Consider the following 22,458-nt stretch of genomic DNA (forward strand, 5'->3'; position numbering starts at 1 on the left):
CTAGGATTAAAAATGATGGCTCACCAGCTTTTGGCTCCATTGTTTCTTTTCCGACTGTCCGAATCCAATGCAAATCTGCATGGGCCAGGCTGCTTTGATGGTGGCCCTGGCTACTGGCTTTACAGATGATTTCAGTGAAAAGCCTTCCTCATACTCCCGGAAAACATAGGGCTTCTCCGCAGTGTGTCCTCTGGTGTCTGAGGAGATGTGACTTCTGGGTAAAGCCTCGCTCACACTCTCTGCAAACATAGGGTTTTTCACCTGAGTGTGTCCTCTGGTGAATTGGGAGATCTGACTTTTGTGTAAAGCCTCGCTCACAATCCCTGCAAACATAGGGCTTCTCCCCTGAGTGTGTTCTCTGGTGTCTGAGAAGATGTGACTTCTATGAAAATCTTCGCTTACACTTTCTGCAAAAATAGGGCTTCTTTCTTGAGTGTGTCCTCTGATGTCTGAGGTGATCTGACTTCTTTTAAAGCCTTGCTCACACTCCCTGAAAACATAGGGATTCTCCCAAGTGTGTCTTCTAAAGTCTTAGGAGATGTGACCCATCATCAAAACCTTGCACACACTCTCCATACTTGACAGCTACAGTTCTTGATATTTCTACTCTCATAGACAGTTCTTCTATGTCCACTGAATTTAATTTCTGGCCTCTGCTGGGTGCTTCCTGCATAATTCTCTCTTGCTCACTAGAGCTTCCCATGTGTCCTTTGATAGATTGAAAAAGGTCCTTGAAATCTTCCTTGGCCTGGTCCTTTTAAGCAAATGTTTGGATTGTTCTTTGACCTTTTTACCTTCAGCTTTGTCATCCCAGCTGTGTGTATCAGTATGTTGCTGCTGATGATTTGGATCCTCTGGGGAGGGAACCTCAAATTGGAGGTGTTTTCTTGTAGATGTTCCTAGGAGAATGTGAGAGGGGTGATTGCGTACCACATGTTGGCTGAGGAATTTCTGGTTGGAGAAGGCCAGAGAGTTGGAGGAAGATGGGTGTATTTGTGGCTGTAGTTTTGCTGAAAGAGAAAATATTGGTAAGGCAGATGTTGACAAGGCTGCTTGGGTCATGTTTTGTCTGCTGTTAAGACCAGTCCCTTGAATCATTCTTCTGGGATTGACAGTGTAATCTGTTGCCCACAAAGTGCTTCTTTACAGTCTGTTTCTTCTTTTCATTTTTATGTACTATATCTTCTTTAAAAATTTAGAAAGCCCATACCAAGGGTCCTTTCTACACATTGCCAGATGAGGGACTATCCAGTAGCATCAGGGGCTGTTTCACCCCTTGTATGGGTGGGACAATGCTAACCTTTTCTATATATATGTAGCTTTTAACACAGTTGCTTAGAAAGACCACTGGCCCCAACTAGGAATTCCTTCCCTCATAGTTTTCACAGATGATAAACTGAAAATATGTCCTTCCTCAAACCTCACATCAAATATTCATACTTGATTTTATTCAGTGTCAGTGCATTTCATACACAATTAGGAAGCCCTGTTTCAAAATATTTTCCTAACCATACTTTTTAAAAATTGATTGATTTTAGAGAGACAGAGGAGTAGGAAGAAGAGGAAGAGGAGAAAGAGAAAAAAGAAGAAGAAAGAGAAAGATAGATAGAGGCATTTATTCATTGTTCTACCTAGATATGCAGTCATTGGTCATTTCTCATATGTGCCCTGACCCGGGCTGAACCTTGGTATTACTGGATGATGCTCTAACCAACTGAGCTAACCAGTCAGGACTCCCAACCATACATGCCTGATTCCTATCCCCCTCCAGCTAATGAACCATCCTCTCTCACTTGAAGTATTCTGTGAGCGAATTCCCCACTGAAGTGTATTCTCCAAAAATCAACAATGCAAATATTAGAGAATAAGCCACCCTACAGCCAAGAAAAACACCATTGTCTCACCTCACTCAGGAAGGTTTCCAGTGTCTCAGCTTGGATCACAGCACTGCATTTCCAGGCTGCTGGGAATCTACTCAACCTCTGTTCTTACCCTGTATGCTAGACAGGGTGGCCATGAGAAAACAGACCCTGGCCTGTTTTCCCAATGGGTAGAGTGTTGGCTCCATCATGTGGATACCCCTGGTTTTATCCCTGGTCAGGGCACACATGAGAAGTGACTATCTCTCTTCTCCTCCCTCTCTCCTTCTCTCTCTCTTTCCCTCTCACAACCAGGGGCTCCAGTGGTTCGAGCATCAGCTCAATAGCTCAGTTGGCTCAAGTGTTGACCTCAGGCACTGAGGATAGCTCGGCTAGTCTGAGTGTGGACCTCAGACTGGGATTGCTGGGTGGATCCTGGTTGGGGCACATGAAGGAATCTGTCTATCTCCCCTCTTCTCACTTAAAAAAGTTAAATCAAAAGTAAGAAATATAAAGATTTTTCCTAAGAATCAGAGGCATATGAAATGAATCCTTAATTTCTGAAGCATCTGATTCAAAATCTTGCTGACTTTACAGTATACCAAGAACATTTCTAAATACTTTTTTATTTATTGATTTTTAGACAGGGGAGGGAGAGAGAGAGAGAGAGAGAGAGAGAGAGAAGGGGGAGGAGCAGGAAGCACCAACTCTCATATGTGCCTTGACCAGGCAAGCCCAAGTTTTTGAACCGGCAACCTCAGTGTTCCAGGTCGATGCTTTATCCCACTGCGCCACCACAGGTCAGGCCTACCATGAACATTTCTAAGGTGAGTTTTCTCTTCTCTTTCCATTCTGAAGAATGGTTGTGCTCACCTCTAGCTGCTTCGAGATCTCTTCCACTTGCTGCCCAGTTTATGGCCACATTCGTCACTGTACCAAACCAGCAGCACAGAGTCTGGCCTGATGACCTGCAGGTTTGGTAGAAAATCTGCCTGCAATACTGAAAGGCTACCAGGTTCTACTCTTCATCATCCCAGGCACAGTTCACATACCTGTGATTGAGGCAGGTGAAAGAAAAGAAACCTACTGGTGATGAGATCCTACTACCTCTCAGATCCATGTCCAGCTCTTCACCTGACATTTGGGATTCAATGTCGCCCAATGCCACAGTGCTCCCAGAGAACCTTCTTGTTTAATGTTTGAGCCTGTCACAATGTCATGACTTCCTATCTCCAGGTTCTACTTACAGTGCTCATCCTGGCTAATATTATTTTCCAAAGCAAAGTCCAGATGTAACAACCACCCTTATTGGCCATAAAACCCAGTGACCTCTAGCTTTTCCAAACTAACTCAGGTCCCATTTTTTATCACAGAATTTGATACTTGATGTTGGACTTGTGTTTAGATTAGTTCACATCATTCAATACTCAGCTCAATTCCATCTTTTCTTGAGAGGCCTTTCTGCATTCTCCTCACATTTTATTTAGGCAGCTTTTGATGCCTCACCGAGGTTCCCATAAAAACCTGGAGGTCTCCCCCCACCACTGAAGTGAGAAGTGGGGAGGCATACAGACAGACTCTTGCATGTGCCCGACTGGGATCCACATGGCATGCCCACCAAGGGGCAATGCTTAGCCCATCAGGGGCATTGCTCTGCAGCAACCAGAGTCATTCTAGCACATGAGGCGGAGGCCATGGAGCCGTCCTCAGTGCTGGGCCCTACTTTGCTCAAATGGAGCCTTGGTTGCGGGAGGGAAAGAGAGAGATAGAGATAAAGGAGAGGGGGAAGGATAGAAAACAGATAAGCACTTCTCAGTGCCCTGCCTGGGAATCAAACCCTGGATTTCCACAGTCGCGCAGATGCTCTACCACTGAGCCAACTGACCAGGATGTGGAGGTCACTTTGTCTTAGCAAAATCATAAGAAACAATAATAGCTTATTCATATTCTGCAGCCTCTGATAAAAGAGCCCCTCAGGTAAGTGGCACATGATCATTGCTCTGCAGGCCTCAGAACTTAGTTCTAGTTAGAAGTGAGGCTGGGATAATTGGCTGCCCTCACAGGTTTAGGCTATTCTTGGTGTAGGTATCCTGGCACTGTGCACTTCTCAAAAAATAGAAAAATTATAGTTAAATATTTCCATAATCAATTGTTTCACTTTCTCCAATTAGTCCTCCATAAGAAAATGGGTTATATCAGTAGTCCCCAACCTTTTTGGGGTCATGGATCAGTTTAATGTCAGAAAATATTTTCACGAATCGGCCTTTAGGGTGGGATGGATAAATGCACAAAATAAAATTATGCAACTGGTGTAAAAAACTGTGTTATTTTTTTCTTTTTTTTTTTGTATTTTTTTCTGAAGCTGGAAACGGGGAGAGACAGTCAGACAGACTCCCGCATGCGCCCGACTGGAATCCACCCGGCACACCCACCAGGGGCGAAGCTCTGCCCACCAGGGAGCGATGCTTTGCCCCTCCGAGGCATTGCACTGCTGTGACCAGAGCCACTCTAGTGCCTGGGGCAGAGGCCAAGGAGCCATCCCCAGAGCCCAGGCCATCTTTGCTCCAATGGAGCCTTGGCTGTGGGAGGGGAAGAGAGAGACAGAGAGGAAGGGGGGTAGAGAAGCAAATGGGCGCTTCTCCTATGTGCCCTGGCCAGGAATCAAAGCCGGGTCCCCCGCACGCCAGGCTGATGCTCTACCGCTGAGCCAACCAGCCAGGGCCAAAAACTGTGGTATTTTTAAATATGATTGTTACACATATGAGACAAGTATCAAGAATGAGTCTTAGATGGATGTAACAGAGGGAATCTGGTCATTTTTTAAAAATAAAACATTGTTCAGACTTAAATATAAATAAAATAGAAATAATTTAAGTTATTTATTCTTTCTCTGTGGACCGGTACCAAATGACCCATGGACCAGTACTGGTCCATGGCCCGGAGGCTGGGGACCACTGGGTTATATGATCTAAGTAATGAATACCTTCCTCTAAACGGGAATATAGTAAGGGCTGAAATAATGTACATTACATTAATTAAAGTGTAATCTGGGCCATCAAAATTTTTTTCCAATGCCTAAATTTTGTCTAGCATAGAGATATATATTTTGAGGACATATGCTATATATTTTTATCTCCTTTTACTGTCTAAATACCACTTGCTTTGAGAAAGTATCAAATGGAGAAAAAAGGAGAAACAGAATTGAGGGAGACCACTGCGGGAGGCATGATGAGAAGGAAAGATGTATGGGCCTGAGAGGGATAAGTGTTCTTCATGACTCCCAGAAACTTCTTGGCCTTACCTCATCCAGTTGGCCCAGAATTCATCCTTCACATTCACATACTCATGACAGTTTCTCCCTTTGGTGATCTGCATTTTAGGAAGAAAATATAAAAACTCTTTTTGGATGTGGAGGTAATAGAGGAATTATTTTACTCTACTGTCAACAAAGCTCTTTCAGGTTGTATGCATTGCCACTCATGACCACATGATACTTTCTTTACTCATCACATCTGAGTTGACCTGTCCATTCAGGGCTGGGAAGAGGCATTCCTTTGTGTCTGTACCACTTTGCTCCCCCTTAACCTGTGATCCTCAACAGGAGCTTCATGGTCTGAAAAGTTCACTCAGTACCCAGAGCTAAACATATTGTCTCCATCCATGTCCTAGTATGTAAAAGGACAGGTCCCACCAAGATATGGGAGGGATGTGGGATGTCACAAGACAGGGGAAGAGGTAAATGCTTCTCACCAGCCAGGAGTATCCATTGTTGCCTGCCTCTTCATCTTCTGTGATATGGCCCTTATAAGGTCCAAAGTGCAGACCCACTGGCAGAGCAGAGGCCTTGTTCCACACTCCAATACCAGCTTCAGGGATGCCCGATGGTCTGATTTTCATCCCAGGGGGCAGAGTGAGGGCTGCGTGGTTTGGATGCCCCTTATCCACTGCACTGTCTTTTATAAATGTAGGAGGCCCATGCACATCACAACTAACAATGAAGTAGTTCTGACACTTCTCACAATCTGGGGGTGAGAGCAACAGGGATTAGGGGAGGTGTAGTACATGTTCCAGGACATATAGAGCTTCACAGATAGCCGAGGAATTCACATTATTGAGCCTCAATTCTGTAGTGCAGGTCTGTAGGGAAATGGAATGCTCTAAGGGCTAAATGACCCGATGAAATTATTGTATGAAGACATAACATACTTTTTTTTTTTTTGTATTTTTCTGAAGCTGGAAATGGGGAGAGACAGTCAGACAGACTCCCGCATGTGCCAGACCAGGATCCACCCGGCACGCCCACCAGGGGTGAAGCTCTGCCCACCAGGGGGCGATGCTCTGCCCATCCGGGGCATCGCTCTGCCACAACCAGAGCCACTCTAGCACCTGGGGCAGAGGCCAAGGAGCCATCCCCAGCGCCCGGGCCATCTTTGCTCCAATGGAGACTTGGCTGCGGGGGGAGAAGAGAGAGACAGAGAGGAAGTGAGGGTGGAGAAGCAAATGGGCGCTTCTCCTATGTGCCCTGGGTGGGAATCGAACCGGGTCCCCTGCACGCCAGGCCGATGCTCTACTGCTGAGCCAACTGGCCAGAGCCTGTTTTTGTTTTTTTGTTTATTCATTTTTAGAGAGGAGAGAGAGACAGAGAGGGAGAGAGATGAGAGAGGAGAGAGAGACAGAAAGAGAGAAGGGGGAGGAGCTGGAAGCATCAACTCCCATATGTGCCTTGACCAGGCAAGCCCAGGGTTTCGAACCAGTGACCTCAGCATTTCCAGGTCAATGCTTTATCCACTGCACCACCACAGGTCAGGCCATAACATACTTTTTGAGGGTCACTTACAGAGGTGGTCATAATCCTGGGGCTCACTGACCTCTTAGTATACATGGCCTTTTCTTTCTCATAGGCTATACATCTTTACTTTAGTCTCCTTTCTCCTGGTTCTAAGTTGGAGAAGAGTAAGTTTGGTAAAGTCTGGAGACTTAGTCCCTATTTTGTCAGAAAACAAACAATCTCCTCCCATCAAATTATGCCTGTCTTTCTATATACTCTGGGGTTTTTTTGTTTGTTTTTTTGTCAACTATTGGCTCAGATAACATCTCTAATAGTAATCCTCTACACCAGGGGTCTCAAACTCAACTCAGAATGTGGGCCGCAGAGCAAGATCACAGCCGTTCGGCGGGCCGCACTAGGTCTACAAAAGGCAACTGTTACGCAACACTTTTCAGTGTCACAAAACGACCAGAAACTGTAGTTCACATCACAACTGCTGTTAACTAAGCTAATATCTAGCTAGAATGCTAGAGAAATGAAAAATACAAGTAGGCCCCTAGGCTTACTTAATTTTATCCAAAATATTTTGAACTTCATGGATTAGTCTGCGGGCCGCACAAAATTGTTCAGCGGGCCGCATGCAGCCCGTGGGCCACGAGTTTGAGACCCCTGCTCTACACTGACTACAGATGGCCAATTCAATTTTTGTTTCTCAATCTTCCCATTATGATGTATAACTTACCAAGATTTAGTTATTTATAAAATAGTTATTAAGGGCACAGTATATGTAAGGTATTGAGAAAAGGTCTGGTATACAACACCAACAGCATATGGTCACTATTATCAAAGTTGTATTTATTGGACGTGTATGTGTCAGTTCTTTTACACTAAATTTAAGCCCTAGCCAGTGGCTCAGTGGATACTTCATTGGCCCAGTGTATGTCCTGGGTTTGATTCTGGTCAGGGTACATAGGAGAAGTGACCATCTCCTTCTCCACCTCTCCCTCTAACCCTTTGTTCCCTCTTCATTTCTTGCAGCCAGTGGCTCAATTGGTTCTATCATTGGCCCTGGGTGCTGAGGATGGCTCAGTTAGCCAGAGCACATCATCCTGAGGTGCTAAACACCAACTCAGTACTCAAGAAATGGGGTTGCCAGGTAGATCCTGGTAAAAGTGCATATGGAGTCAGCCTCACTCTCCTTATTTTACCTAAAAAATAACCAAATACATACACAAATAAATAAACTGAATTGAATATTGTCAAAGAATACATGCACGTATCTTCACCTTACACATTAGCATTGAAGAGCTCCGAGAATTTGTAAGATTTGCCCAAAGCTCCAGGGCTAAATTCTCTCAGTTTAGTAGAGCTTAAATCCAGGCCTATCCAAAGTCCACCCCACATACCTAGGCCATACTTATTAGCCTTTCTAGAGGACTCAGAGGAAGTAAAATCTACAAATAATTTTCTCTTACCAATTTTTAACTAGAGTGTTTTCCACAGGGTCTTGATTCTTTAAGATGGATGTGATGCTGAGGACCCAAGTTTTGAAGCCCTGAGGCTGCCAGCTTCAGTGGGGGCTACTCAGGCTTTAGTGAAGGCTCACTAGCTTGAGCATAGGGTTGCCAGCTTGAGTGTGGAATCATAGGCATGACCCCATGGTTGCTGGCTCAAGTCCAAGGTATCAGGCATGAGCAATTGGTCACTCACTGTGCTGTAGCTCCCCCCCATTCAAGGCACATATGAGAAAGCAATCAATGAACAACTAAGGAGCTACAATGAAGAATTGATGCTTCTCATGTCTCTCTCTTTCAGTCAGTTTGTCCCTCTCTCTCTCTATATATATATATATATCTAAAATAAAATAGAAAAAGAAAAAAATTGGCCATTGATGTAAAAAATATAGTAAAGATCACTTAACTGGACAGAAAGTCCATTTCTTTAATATAACACTTTCTCCTGTCTGTCTTATTTTTTTTTTATTAAATTTAATGCAGTGACATTGATAAATCAGGGTACATATGTTGAGAGAAAATATCTCTAGATTATTTTGACATTTGATTGTGCTGTATACCCCTCCCCCAAAGTTAAATTGTCTTCTGTCACCTTCTATCTGGTTTTCTTTGTGCCCCTCCCCTCCCCTAACCCCTCTCTCCTTCTTCACCCCCTCCCCCAACCTCCCGCCCCTGTTGCCATCACACTCTTGTTCATGTCTCTGAGTCTCAGTTTTATATCCCTTCTATGTATGGATTCATCTTAGTGTTTTGTTTTTTTTTCTGATTTACTTATTTCACTCCGTATAATGTTGTCAAGGTCCATCCATGTTATTGTAAATGATCCGATGTCATCATTTCTTATGGCTGAGTAGTATTCCATAGTATATATGTACCAAAGCTTTTTAATCCACTCGTCCTCTGATGGACACTTGGGCTGTTTCCAGATCTTCGCTATTGTGAACAATGCTGCCACAAACATGCGGGTGCATTTCTCCTTTTCGAGCCGTTCTATAGTGTCCTTGGGGTATATTCCTAAAAGTGGGATAGCTGGGTCAAAAGGCAGCTCGATTTTCAGATTTTTGAGGAATCTCCATACTGTTTTCCACAGTGGCTGCACCAGTCTGCATTCCCACCAGCAGTGTAGGAGGGTTCCCTTTTCTCCACATCCTCGCCAGCACTTATACTGTGTTGTTTTGTTGATAAGCGCCATTCTGACTGGTGTGAGGTGATATCTCATTATGGTTTTAATTTGCATTTCTCTAATGATTAATGATGTTGAGCATTTTTTCATATGCCTGTTGGCCATCTGTATGTCCTCTTTGGAGAAGTGTCTATTCATCTCTTTTGCCCATTTTTGGATTGGGTTGATTGTCTTCCTGGTGTTGAGTTTTACAAGTTCTTTATAAATTTTGATTATTAACCCCTTATCAGACGTATTGTCAAATATGTTCTCCCATTGTGTAGTTTGTCTTTTTATTCTGTTCTTGTTGTCTTTAGCTGTGCAAAAGCTTTTTAGTTTGATATAGTACCATTTGTTTATCCTGTCTTTTATTTCACTTCCCCGTGGAGATAAATCAGCAAATATATTGCTCCGAGAGATGTCCGAGAGCTTACTGCCTATGTTTTCTTCTAAGATGCTTATGGTTTCACGGCCTACATTTAAGTCTTTTATCCATTTTGAGTTTATTTTTGTGAGTGGTGTAAGCTGGTGATCTAGTTTCATTTTTTTGCAGGTAGCTGTTCAATTTTCCCAACACCATTTGTTAAAGAGGCTGTCTTTAATCCATTGTATTTCCTTACCTCCTTTGTCAAATATCAGTTGTCCATAGAACTGTGGGTTTATTTCTGGGTTCTCTGTTCTTTTCCATTGATCTATATGCCTGTTCTTATGCCAGTACCAGGCTGTTTTAAGTACAACGGCCCTGTAGTATAACTTGATATTAGGAAGTGTGATACCTCACACTTTATTCTTCTTTTTTAAGATTGCTGAGGCTATTCGTGTCCTCTTTTGGTTCCATATAAATTTTTGGAATATGTGTTCTATATCTTTGTAGTATGTCATTGGTATTTTAATTGGTATTGCATTGAATTTATAGATTGCTTTGGGTAATATAGACATTTTAATGATGTTTATTCTTCCTAACCATGAGAACGGTATATGCTTCCACTTGTTTGTATCTTCCTTGATTTCTTTTATCAATGCTTTGTAATTTTCCGAGTACAAGTCTTTAGTCTCCTTGGTTAAGTTTACTCCTAGGTACTTTATTTTTTTGGTTGTAATTGTGAAGGGGATTGTTTCCTTAATTTCTCTTTCTGACTGTTCATTGTTGGTATATAAAAATGCTTCTGATTTCTGAGTATTGATTTTATATCCTGCCACTTTACTGAATTCATTTATCAGGTCCAGTAGTTTTTTGACTGAGACTTTAGGGTTTTCTATATACAATATCATATCATCTGCAAATAATGATAGTTTTACTTCTTCTTTTCCAACTTGAATGCCTTTTATTTCTTCTTCTTGTCTGATTGCTGTGGCTAGGACTTCCAGGACTATGTTAAATAAGAGTGGTGAAAGGGGGCACCCCTGCCTTGTTCCTGATCTTAAGGGTATTGCTTTTAATTTTTTCCCATTGAGTATGATGTTGGCTGTGGGTTTCTCATAGATGGCTTTTATCATGTTGAGGTATGTTCCCTGTATTCCCACTTTGCTGAGAGTTTTGATCATGAATGGGTGCTGGATTTTATCAAATGCTTTTTCTGCATCTATTGAAATTATCATATGGTTTTTCTCCTTCTTTTTGTTTATGTGATGAATCACATTGATTGATTTACGAATATTGTACCAGCCTTGCCTCCCCAGAATAAATCCCACTTGATCATGGTGTATGATTTTTTCCATATCTTGTTGGATCCGGTTTGCTAATATTTTGTTGAGGATTTTAGCATCTATATTCATCAGAGATATTGGCCTATAATTTTCTTTCTTTGTGTTGTCTTTGCCTGGTTTTGGAATCAGAATTATGCTCGCCTCATAAAAGGAGCTTGGAAGTCTTCCTTCCTCTTGAATTTTTTGAAATAGTTTGAGAAGGATAGGAGTTAGTTCTTCTTTGAATATTTGGTAGAATTCCGTTGTGAAGCCATCGGGCCCCGGACTTTTCTTTGTTGGGAGTTTTTTGATAACTGTTTCGATCTCATTCGTTGTAATCGGTCTGTTTAGGTTTTCTGATTCTTCCAGATTGATTTTTGGAAGGTTGTATGTTTCAAGGAATTTGTTCATTTCATCTAGGTTGTCTAGTTTTTTGGCATACAGTTCTTCATAGTATTTTCTTACAATATTTTGTATTTCTGTTGTGTCAGTTGTTATTTCTCCTCTCTCCTTTCTAATTTTATTTATTTGAGTCCTCTCTCTCTTTTTCTTGGTGAGTCTACTTAAAGGTTCATCAATCTTGTTTACCTTTTCAAAGAACCAGCTCCTAGTTTCATTGATCCTCTGTATTGTTTCTTTTGCCTCTATGTCATTTATTTCTGCTCTGATCTTTATTATTTCCTTCCTTCTACTACATTTGGGCTTAATTTGCTATTCTTTTTCTAATTCTTTTAGATGCAGGGTTAAGTTGTTTATTTGATCTTTTTCTAGCTTCTGAAAGTGTGCCTGTAGTGCTATGAACTTCCCTCTCAGCACTGCTTTCGCTGTGTCCCATAAATTTTGAGTTGTTGTATGCTCATTGTCATTCGTTTCTAGGAATTTTTTTATTTCTTCTTTGATCTCATTCTTAATCCATTCATTATTTAACACCCTGCTATTTAGTTTCCATGTGTTTGAGAATTTTCGAGCTTTTCTGCTGTGATTCATTTCTAGTTTCATGCCGTTGTGATCGGAGAAAGTGCTTGATATGATTTCAGTCTTCTTAAATTTGTTGAGACCACTTTTTTGCCCTAACATGTGGTCTATCCTAGAGAATGTACCATGAGCACTTGAAAAGAATGTATATTCTGCTGCTTTAGGGTGAAAGGATCTGAAGATATCTATTAAATCGAGTTGATCTAGTGTTTCCAATAAGTCTGCTGTTTCTTTGTTAATTTTCTTTCTTGAGGATCTATCTAGTGATGTTAGTGGGGTATTCAAATCCCCTACTATTATAGTATTGCTGTTGATCTCGCCCTTTTAATCCATCAAAGTCTGTTTTATATATTTGGGTGCTCGTATATTAGGTGCATAGATATTTATAATAGTTATATCTTCCTGTTGGATTACTCCCTTTATCATTATGTAGTGGCCTTCTTTATCTCTTACTATATCCTTTGTTTTAAAGTCCAATTTGTCTGATATAAGTATTGCTACCCCAGCTTTTTTTTCATTTCCGTTTGCATGAAATGTTTTTTTCCATCCTTTTACCTTCAATCTATGTGTGTCATTTGTTCTAAGGTGTGTCTCTTGTAGACAACATATGTATGGGTCTTGTTTTCTTATCCACGCAGCTACCCTATGTCTTTTGATTGGATCATTTAATCCATTTACATTTAAGGTTATTATTGATATGTAGTTGTTTATTGCCATTTTCTTCTTTAAAGGTGTATTCTTTTTTTTGCTATATTCTTTTCCAACTTTGATCTGTTTACAACAGGCCCCTTAACATTTCTTGCAGCGTTGGTTTGGTTGTAATGAATTCCTTGAGTTGTTTTTTGTCTGGGAAGCTTTTTATTTCTCCTTCGATTTTAAACGATAGCCTTGCTGGATAAAGTAGTCTTGGTTGTAGGTTCTTGTTCTGCATTACTTTGAATATTTCTTGCCATTCCCTTCTGGCCTCAAGTGTTTCTGTTGAGAAGTCGGATGTCATCCTTATGGGGGCTCCTTTCTATGTGATAACTTTTTTTTCTCTTGCAGCTTTTAATATTTTCTCTTTATCACTTAGCTTTGGTATTTTAATTATGATGTGTCTTGGTGTAGGTTTCTTTGGGTTTCTCTTTCATGGACTTCTCTGTGCTTCTTGGACTTGTGAGAGTTTCTCTTGCATTAATTTAGGGAAGTTTTCAGTTATGATATGATTGCACAAAGTCTCTATCCTTTGTTCTTTTTCTTTTGCTTCAGGAACCCCTATGATGCGGATGTTATTTCTCTTCATGTTGTCACAGAGCTCTCTAAGAGTTTCCTCTGACTTTTTGAGTCTCTTTTCTCTTTTCTTCTCTGCTTTCATGCCTTCATTCCAGTTGTCCTCTAACTCATTGATTCGATCCGCAGCTGTATCCATCCTGTTTTTAATTCCTTCCATTGTGGTCTTCATTTCTGATATTGTATTTGTTATCTCTGACTGACTCTTTTTTAATATTTCAATATTCTTTTTTATACTTGCTATTTCTTTATTTAGGTTTTCAAACTGCCCCTCCATTGTTGTTCTAAGATTTCTAAGCATCCTTACAATCATTATTTTGAACTCCGCATCTGGAAGTTTGATTATTTCCATATCACTCAGCTCATCTCTCAAAGGTGTCTCTTGTGGTTTTATTTGGTTTGCACTCCTTTGTCTTCTCATAATGGTGTTTTATTTGTAGACTGGTTGAATCTAGGCTTGGTGTTGTCTGCCTCCAATTTTCAGTTGTGTTATTTCTAGGTCTTCTTGGGTTGGTATCAGCTATTATTTGTAATCCACTTTTGGATTTGGGCAGCTTTGAAGTCTTGATTTGTTTGTTTTCTTAACAGGTGATAGTCTTGTTAACTGATCTCACCAGGGGGCTTCCTTGAAACTGTAACCAGGAATGCTGTGGGTGTAACCTGAGACGCTGAAGGTCTCTTCCACCAACTAATCTCACTGGGGGAAGGGTTTTTTCTCAGCTTCAGTAGGGGGAGATGTATCTCAGATCTCCATGGAGACCTGAGTTACTGCCCCTCCTCCCCACTTCTTGTTTTCAGCTGTGTCTTGTTGCGCTGATTGGAGCTGGATAGATGTCCGGAGATATCTGATCCAGAAGCACTTCAGCTCTGTTTTGTGAAAGGTTCAGTCCCTCCCCCAGCTATGGCTACCTCCAGCATGAATGAGTCAGCTTTTTTATTTTGTTTCTTGCATACCTTAGCCCCTCACAATCTGTCCCTCTCCTTGTCCTTTCCACTTGGGAGATAAGCTGGTCTTTTCAACCCACCTTGCTCCCTGGTCGTCAGGTAAGTGGCTGTGAGCAGTAGTTTCTGCTCTTTTTCCTCTGTGAAATCCTCTCTGGGCTCTCAGCCTCACCCCCCCCCTTCCGTTCCTGTAAGCAGAGGATATTCAGGCACTCCTTACCAGGATTATTGTGGCTTCCTCTTTGCTCCTTGGTTTTTGAGAGCTGTTCTTGCAGTTCAGTGTTGGTTTTTCATGCTGATTTTTCCTAAATTGATTTGTATTCCAGTTTGGTGTTCAGAGCTGGGCGTCTGTGCGTCCACCTACTCCGCTGCCATCTTCTGTCTTCTTTTTTTAAAATTAAAAAAATTTTGCCTGACCTGTGGTGGTTCAGCAGATAAACAGTGACCTGAAACACTGAAGTCACCCATTTGTAACCCCAAACTTGCCTAATCAAGGCACATACAAGAAGCAACTACTACAAGTTGATGCTTTCTGCTCCTATCTGCCTCCCCCTTTTTTCTTTCTCTCTTTATCTCCTCTCTCTAAAATAATATATTTTATTTTTTTATTGATTTGAGAGAGAGAGAGGAGGGAAGAAAGACATTAATTTGTTGTTCCACTCATTTATGCATTTAGTGGTTGATTATTTTTTTTCTTTTCTTTATTTTTAGCTAGAGAGACAGATAGACAGGAAGGGTGTGGGATAAGAAGCATTAACTTGTAGTTGCAGCACCTTAGTTGTTTATTGATTGTTTTCTCATACATGCCTTGACCAGAGCACTTTTTTTTTAATTTATTCATTTTTTTAGAGAGGAGAGGGAGAGACAGAGAGAGAGAGAGAGAGAGAGAGAGAGGAGAGAGACAGAGAGAGAGAGAGAGAGAGAAGGGGGAGGAGCTGGAAGCATCAACTCCCATATGTGTCTTGACCAGGCAAACCCAGGGTTTCAAACCGGGGACCTCAGCATTTCCAGGTCGATGCTTTATCCACTGCGCCACCACAGGTCAGGTGACTAGAGCACTCTTGCTCAGTCAGTGACCACTTGCTCAAACCAGTGCCTTGAGCTCATGCCAGCAATGTTGGGCTTCAAGCCAGTTACCATGGGGTCATGTTTATGATCCCATGCTCAAGCCAGCAACCCCACACTCAAACTGGTGAACCCATCCTCAAGTTCACAACCTTGGTGTTTGAAACCTGGTTCCTTATTGTCCCAGGCTGATGCCCTATCTTTTGTGTTACTACCTGGTCAGGCTTTAATGGTTGATTCTTATATTGGCCCTGACTGGAGATCAAACACACAACTTAGATATATGGGGATGACTCTTTAACAAATTAAGCAACTTGGCCTTTCTGTCTTCTTGTTTCAGAGAGGCCTTGTCCAGTCTAATGGTACAGTGACCACCTTCCCTCCTTTCCTTCTTATTCTTTCACCTTTACACATTTAGCCATCCTTACCCTTCCTTAATCATCAGAATCTGGTCAGCACCAAACATTCTTGGGAACAGAGCAGTGTAGCAAATCGCCCCTTACTGCACAATGCACTGTTTGCATCTCACTCATTTGCTAAACGCAAGCTCTGTCCCTCCTTAGCTGCTGAAAGGCCAGGGACCTGACCCAGGTCGGTTTCTTTTCTTTTTTTAAATTATTTTTATTTATTTATTCATTTTAAAGGAGAGAGAGAGAAGGGGAGGAGCAGGAAGCTTCAACTCCCATATGTGCCTTGACCGGGCAAGCCCAGGGTTTTGAACCAACAACCTCAGCATTCCAAGTCAATGCTTTATCAGTTTCTAAAGGGCAGTACTGTGCCTGCGCACCTCACCTTGCTGCCTTCGAGTCCATTCTTCATGCGAGTCCTCAGTGTTCTCCGCCATTGGTCTGGTGGCCTGCCAGCTTTGAACCATGAAAGCGGGCCCACGGGCTCTGAGGCCTGGGGAGAAACAAAATCTTGGTCCACAAAGCAAAGCACTTGAAGGAGCAGTCCCAATACTTGCCCCCCCCCTGTGCAGCCCAGCGGTCCCCTCCTGATTCCCACACTCTGGTGGAATGACTCCCATTGGCTTAAAAATGGGACATTCGATTACAATATCCTAAGGGATCTTAAAAATTTCTGCCACCAGACAGAGAGGACATTAGAAATTACTTACGTGCAGGCTTTTCTTCTCCCTTATTTCCTGTCCTTAATTTCTGTGCCTTCTGGTCTACATGCAGGCTGTTTTGGCCAAAGAAACCTTACCTAAAACCTCCACTCCTAATCTTTCCTTCTCTGTGAACTCCCAACTCTCTCCTTCTCCTTCCTGACCCCTGAGGGCACCCCTCTCTCGGGACCCCTCTCTGGTTTCTCTGAAAATCTTTTTTTGCTGGAGTCTCTTCCCTCCAGAAAGCCCCCTCCCTTCACTAAATCCTGTTTTCTCATTCACCAGTCTCTCTTTCTCCTCCCCTGCTGGCTGGGGGCCTCCCCCTTCTCCCCTGTGTTCTTTGTCCCCTCTCCCCTCCTTAGAAGCTGTGGCTCTGGCTGCAGTGCCTGTCTCATCTCTGATCTCTCTTCCCTCCTTACAAACTGCAGTTCTGTCTGTCTCCTCTCTGACCCCTCCTCCCTCCTTACAAACTATGACTGTGCCTCTTTCCTCCTCCCTCCATCCTCCCTCCTCAAAGCTTTAAATCTTTTTTGACTCCTCTGACCATGTGGCACCACACCAGTACTTTACCCTCCTCCTCCTCCTGCAGATTCTGACCTCCTTCTTTCCATCCAGCTGTTCACACTGTCCATCCATCTGCTTTCTCTCTTCCTCCCCTCTATGCTGGCAATTCCCTGTCATCACAAAAAACTTAAAAAGCAAAATTTTATATTAAGCTATGTGAGTAAGTAATTCATCTTGTCTCTTTGTTTGTCAGAAAATATCTCTAGTATAATTTGAATTGAAACAAGTAAAGCACGTTCATTTAAATTCCTTAATTCATAATGTGTATCTGAAGTCTTTCTTTAATGTGTAACTGTGTCTGTTTCTAAGGTCTTAAACCAATAATCACCACCTCTTAAGCCAGGCTTATACATCTCCATGGACTCTCCCTGCTATACCCCCATCCTTCCTGTTTGAAAACCATCAGGGGCTTATCGCCTCATACAAGCCTTACACCTAATCAATGAGGCAGTAATTCCCCTCCATCCAGCAGTCTCTAATTTCTACAAATTACTGTCATACATTTTCTTAAACACCACTTACTTCATGGTCCTAGACCTCAAGAATGCCTTCTTTACCATTCCTCTACACCCTGACACTTTCTGTTTGCCTTTACCCAGACACTAATGCAGCCCAGCAATTTACCTGGATTGTCTTACCCCAGGGAATCAAAAAGAGCCCACACCTGTTTGGGCAGGCACTAGCTCAGGATTTAGCAGCATGCAATCTCAAAACTAGTCCTCTCTTATAATATGTAAATAACCTACTCCTCTGCAACCCTTTTCTGCCTGCCTCAAGGAGACACACTGCCATCCTTTTTAACTTCCTCACCATGAAGGGATATCGTGTCTTCTCTGCTAAGGCTCAACTTCATTCTCAGTCCCTAGTCTATCTAGACATCGCCTTAACCCCCACCACCTGAAGTCTCACCCTAGATCAAACTCAGACCCTCCACAGTCTCCAACCACCTACCACCACATATCAAATCTTTTATTTTCTCAGTCTAATAGGCTTCTTTAAACACTGAATTCCCAATTTTGCTCTTAGTTAAGCCCCTAAGTGAGATCTTCTGAGCATGGCTTTTAAGGTCTATAATGGACAAAGGAAGTAACAGAAAAGGCAAATAAGGCCCAAAAGAAGTCAGGAAATACCAGGTTTTAGCTCCAGCACCCGAAAGGGCTTCATAGAATTCCATCAGGGCCCTACTTCAAGAATGGAAAAAAGGTCATCCTGGCTCCATCAAGGGACACACCTCTGCTGTGGAAAGAGGGACATGAGAAGGTAAGCTTCCCCCTTGCTCCACAGAGGGAGGGTTCAGTCTCTTCTAGCCCTGTTCCAGCTACCTGTGACCTGACCTTGCCCAGCATGATGGGAATTGCCACTGAAGGCCCAAGGACATCATTCAGGAGCCTAAGGTATTTCTTCCAAATAGCAGATAAGCTAATCTTATTTCTTGTAAACACAAGGGCCATCTACTATTCCTCGCTTGAATATTTAAGTTTTATTTATCCCTCAAAGATCTCTACTGTGGGTATTGACAGTCTGATTTTGTTATGTTATTTAATGTATAGTATCTCCTTTATTCCTCTTATCTCAATGCTCCATGCCTATTATAGGCTGCTAATTCTGGCTAGAAGCAGTGGTCACTAGGACTTACAAACTCTAACTGCAAAGAGTAGAAATGTAACCACCTTTTCCCTAAGTACTTGCAAGATTTACAGGTTACTCAGCAAACTGTTCAAAGACTGTCCAAGAGGCACTTCCAGCATTACATTACCCAAGGACTGACTTTCACATGGACAGGTCCACACACCATGATCCTGACAATTCCCACTGCTGCTAAAGTAGAAAAACAGCATGCCTTACTCCAACCACAAACCTGAATCTGGTTGTTCTACATATGGCAAATATATGAAGAAACTAATCACTCTTTTATGCAGGCTTTTGGAAAAGGGAAACTAAGATAAAAAGAAAGTCAACTTAGTTGTCACTAAAAGTTAAAGATTTTTAAATCAAAAGTTCTGACTAGAAAGGAATCATATAGCTTTGATAATAGAAGGTATAAGGTATGGGAATACTTTTGAAAGAAAAAGGAAAAGCAAATTGTTATGAAGGCCAGTTATTTCTGGATTAGAAAGTGCATGAAAGCTGAAGGTTTGTGTAAGTTGTAGAAGGTTTGTGCAGGTTGTAGGAAATTTGTACTGAGAAAAAAGAATTAGTACAGTCAGAAAACTGGTTTTCAAAGAATGTTTAATCAGTCACCCTAGCTAATAATCCTCTACTCTCCCCACTTATTGAGATGACTCTTTCCTCCACCCTGACCATCTGGAGCTCAGAAACAGAGAAAGAAAACCGACCCCTTGTCCTTCTATTCTCTATTCACCTCTCAACCTGCCTCACCCAATCAGGTGCTTTCCACTCTTGTGGGACCAACACTTATATGTGTCTCCTTACTAATTGAATGGAATCCTGTACCCTAGTCTATCTCACCCTAAATATCAACCTAATTCCACCCCATGAGCCTCTTTCAATTCCTAGTACACTACCTGTCAATCTAAGAATCAAATGAGCTGTACAAGTAATCCCTCTTCTTATTGCTTTAGAAATCTCTATAAAAGTAGGTCTAGGGGGCAGGGGGACTGGCTACTTCCCTGTCTTGTTTCTATTTTCTCTCTCTCTCTGAAGCCCAGCGAATTTGTATACAATGTAATCAGTGGTTTCACACAAACTGGGTGTCTTGACTATTGCCTTTCAGTGGTCCACTCATTCTCCTATTTATTTTTCTAACTTTTGAACCCTACCTCTTACGTTTGTTTTCTAGTTTCTTACAGAACCACATGCAGACCTTTGACAATCAGAAAATTGAAAAAATCTACCTAACCCTACACACCAACCCTTAAACCTGCCCTTGCAAAACAGAAAAATCAGAAACCCTATATCAGCAAACCTCCTAAATACTATCTTTCAACCCCTACAGGTCCCCTAACCATAAAGCTCTCCTGTATATCTGAAGAACTATGAGAATAAATAGCATTCACCTCTTAACACTTCTCAATCTTTTCACCCTTCACATAGTAAGGGGACAAGATCACTGGGTCTTCTTGGCTTAAGAAGAGCCTACAAATGGACAAACTAACTGCTCTCTCCAGGGCTGCCAGGAAAGAATATTTCTAACTTTACCATGGAAGAACTTTTACACCCCACCCCACTATACAACCCCCCTTATCTCTGCATTCCTGATCTCCAAGTACTTGCCCCTTCTTTATCAAGTTCCTACAGGCTGGGATGAGAGAATTTTCTAGGATGACCTACAATCAAATGCTCCTACACTCCTATCTCCAATACCCCAAGGAGAACTTCACTAGGGATATATTAAATAGGTAGGGATGACAGCAGGAAGAAGCTGCCCCTCAGCCCAAGAACTTCCCTCCTGAATGTTCTCCAAACCCCCTTCCTTTTAAACCACACATACTCAGTCTTTCTAAAACTTACACCAACAGGTTCCCTGTCTCTAAAAATCTCCACATGCCCTCCTATTCAAGAAGAACTAGACCAGCATGTCTCATGAGGCTCATCCAGTAAACCATGTATCACTATGTCACCCTGTTCAAACAGCACTCACAGCAAGCAACTAACAATTATTACCTCACAAAATTTTTTTACTTCTTCACTCAGGTTTTCAAATACATTGCCTGGTTCAGACCTTACAGCATGGAAATTGATGACCTCCTTAACTGGATGAGGGACTTGGCCTGGCAAGGTTCCCTTCTTGAGTTCTCTCCAGAAGAAGCAATTTTTTCTCCCCTTTCTCCTCATCACCCTTCACCATATATTATAAAATTAATAACTGCCTTTCTTTTATATGTAACCACAGAGTTGAGAAATGATAGATATGTGTATTCCAAACTGCCCTCTTGATGTTCCACTTATCTGTCAGACCTCACCCTTACTGGACTATTGCCCCTGAGACAGAGGAATTCCAAAAAGCTGACAAGCTGCCCCAAGGAGGGGCTCCGGACATACCAGGACTTTTGATTCAACATTCACATTCTCGAAGCCCCCCAAGAAGGAGCATTCAGGACATACCAAGACTTTTGCCTCAGTATCCCCTCAGGCTCTCCAAAACACTATATAACTCGCCCCTAGTCTGTACCAGGTGCTCTTCTCCCCCTGGAGAAGTGCCTGGCAGGATTTCTTTTTTTCTTTCAATAAAGCCTGTTACTCTGGTCTTTTGGACTCCCATGGATTACAACATACATTAGTCAGAGTATCAGTGAAAGGCAACCTTGGAAGTTACAGTTAAAAAGTATATGATCTCTAAGACCCCAAGAGGTAGTGGTGCCCAGACTAGCTGAGGTGCCCACTGATGCCTTGTGCCAAGTTTACAGCTTTGCTTAATAAATTGTTTGCTTTGCTTGAACACTGCACCCTATCACTCACCTGAATTCTTTCTCACCTGAGAAGCCCCCTTGGACCTGAGTTTTCTCTGTGCCATTATCAGGTACCTTATTGTAGATGCAAAGGGCAACAGACAGGCTCAAATAAAGTAAGCCTTTGACCTTTGTTAGAGAAAAATACCTCCCTGGGACATGACTACCCACCATAAACTGCTTGCTTTTAGTTAGAAAGTTTTAATTTCAGACCATCCTGTGTGGTTATTTTAGGTCTTTGAGTTTCTAAGGCTACCATGAAAGCCTCCTCAGAGCTTGTCAGATTCAGCATGTGGCCCCTTCTTTTTGTTTACATCCTCTTCAGAGAGATTCTGGCTTCCTAGAGAAGTGACCCCTGTCACAGTAGAGCCCAAGCTTTATGTAGATCAGGGATCCCTGATTCGACTTCCCTGTGCAGTGGGACACTCCTGTTTAACAGCAGGGCTGGCAGCCTCTTTGAAACTACTCTGCAGGGAGCTATGTGGATTCTACTTATTAGTACTGAGACCAATCGCCACTGGAGGAAAGACACTGTGAGGTCAGTTGGCAATGGGGGAAGGTCATGTGAGGAACCAGGCCTGGGAACTTTGGCTGGAACCACCTACATTCATGCCCACTGAAAAGAAATGGCCTAGAGCCCTTTGAAACAGAAAGATTGTTTTTCAGGCAATGAATTTTCACCACATCATACCAACCTGACCACCCTACCAACACTATAAGTTTAAGGCATACCCTACCAAAACTATAAATTACCCCCAACCCCAGGCAGGAGAATCCACGTGACTTCTCTGGCCCCCATATCGCAGACCAAAGAACTTCATCCAGGAAGCGCTCTACTAAATAAAGCTTTTCTATTCCACACTTTCTGGCTATGCCCTCCTTTCTTCCTTGGTGGGGAAAATACCTTACATTTGGTGCTGAAACCTCGGAGGAGCTTGATGCTTGCTGGGGCTGCTCCTCTCCCCTTCTTTTCTGAGAAAGAACCAGGACCTACGACCTCCCACTCACTTTGGTACATGGTGCAATAAGTCCCCTGCCTCCAGCCTCCCCTCAGTTCTTTCCTCTGAGACTCTCTGTCTGTAATCGCAGCTGCGTCAGGGACCTCTTATTTGTGCCGAGTGTGTGTGTGTCCCTGGA

General features: G+C 42.4%; 1 pseudogene; it reads right to left on the reverse strand.

Annotated features, from left to right (window-relative positions):
• Positions 1–823: 823 nt before the first annotated feature.
• On the reverse strand, positions 824–16,084 carry LOC136386504 (histone-lysine N-methyltransferase PRDM7-like; annotated as a pseudogene).
• Positions 16,085–22,458: the final 6,374 nt, after the last annotated feature.

The sequence above is a fragment of the Saccopteryx leptura genome, chromosome X (assembly GCF_036850995.1).
Source record: "Saccopteryx leptura isolate mSacLep1 chromosome X, mSacLep1_pri_phased_curated, whole genome shotgun sequence".
Classification (NCBI taxonomy): Eukaryota; Metazoa; Chordata; class Mammalia; order Chiroptera; family Emballonuridae; genus Saccopteryx; species Saccopteryx leptura.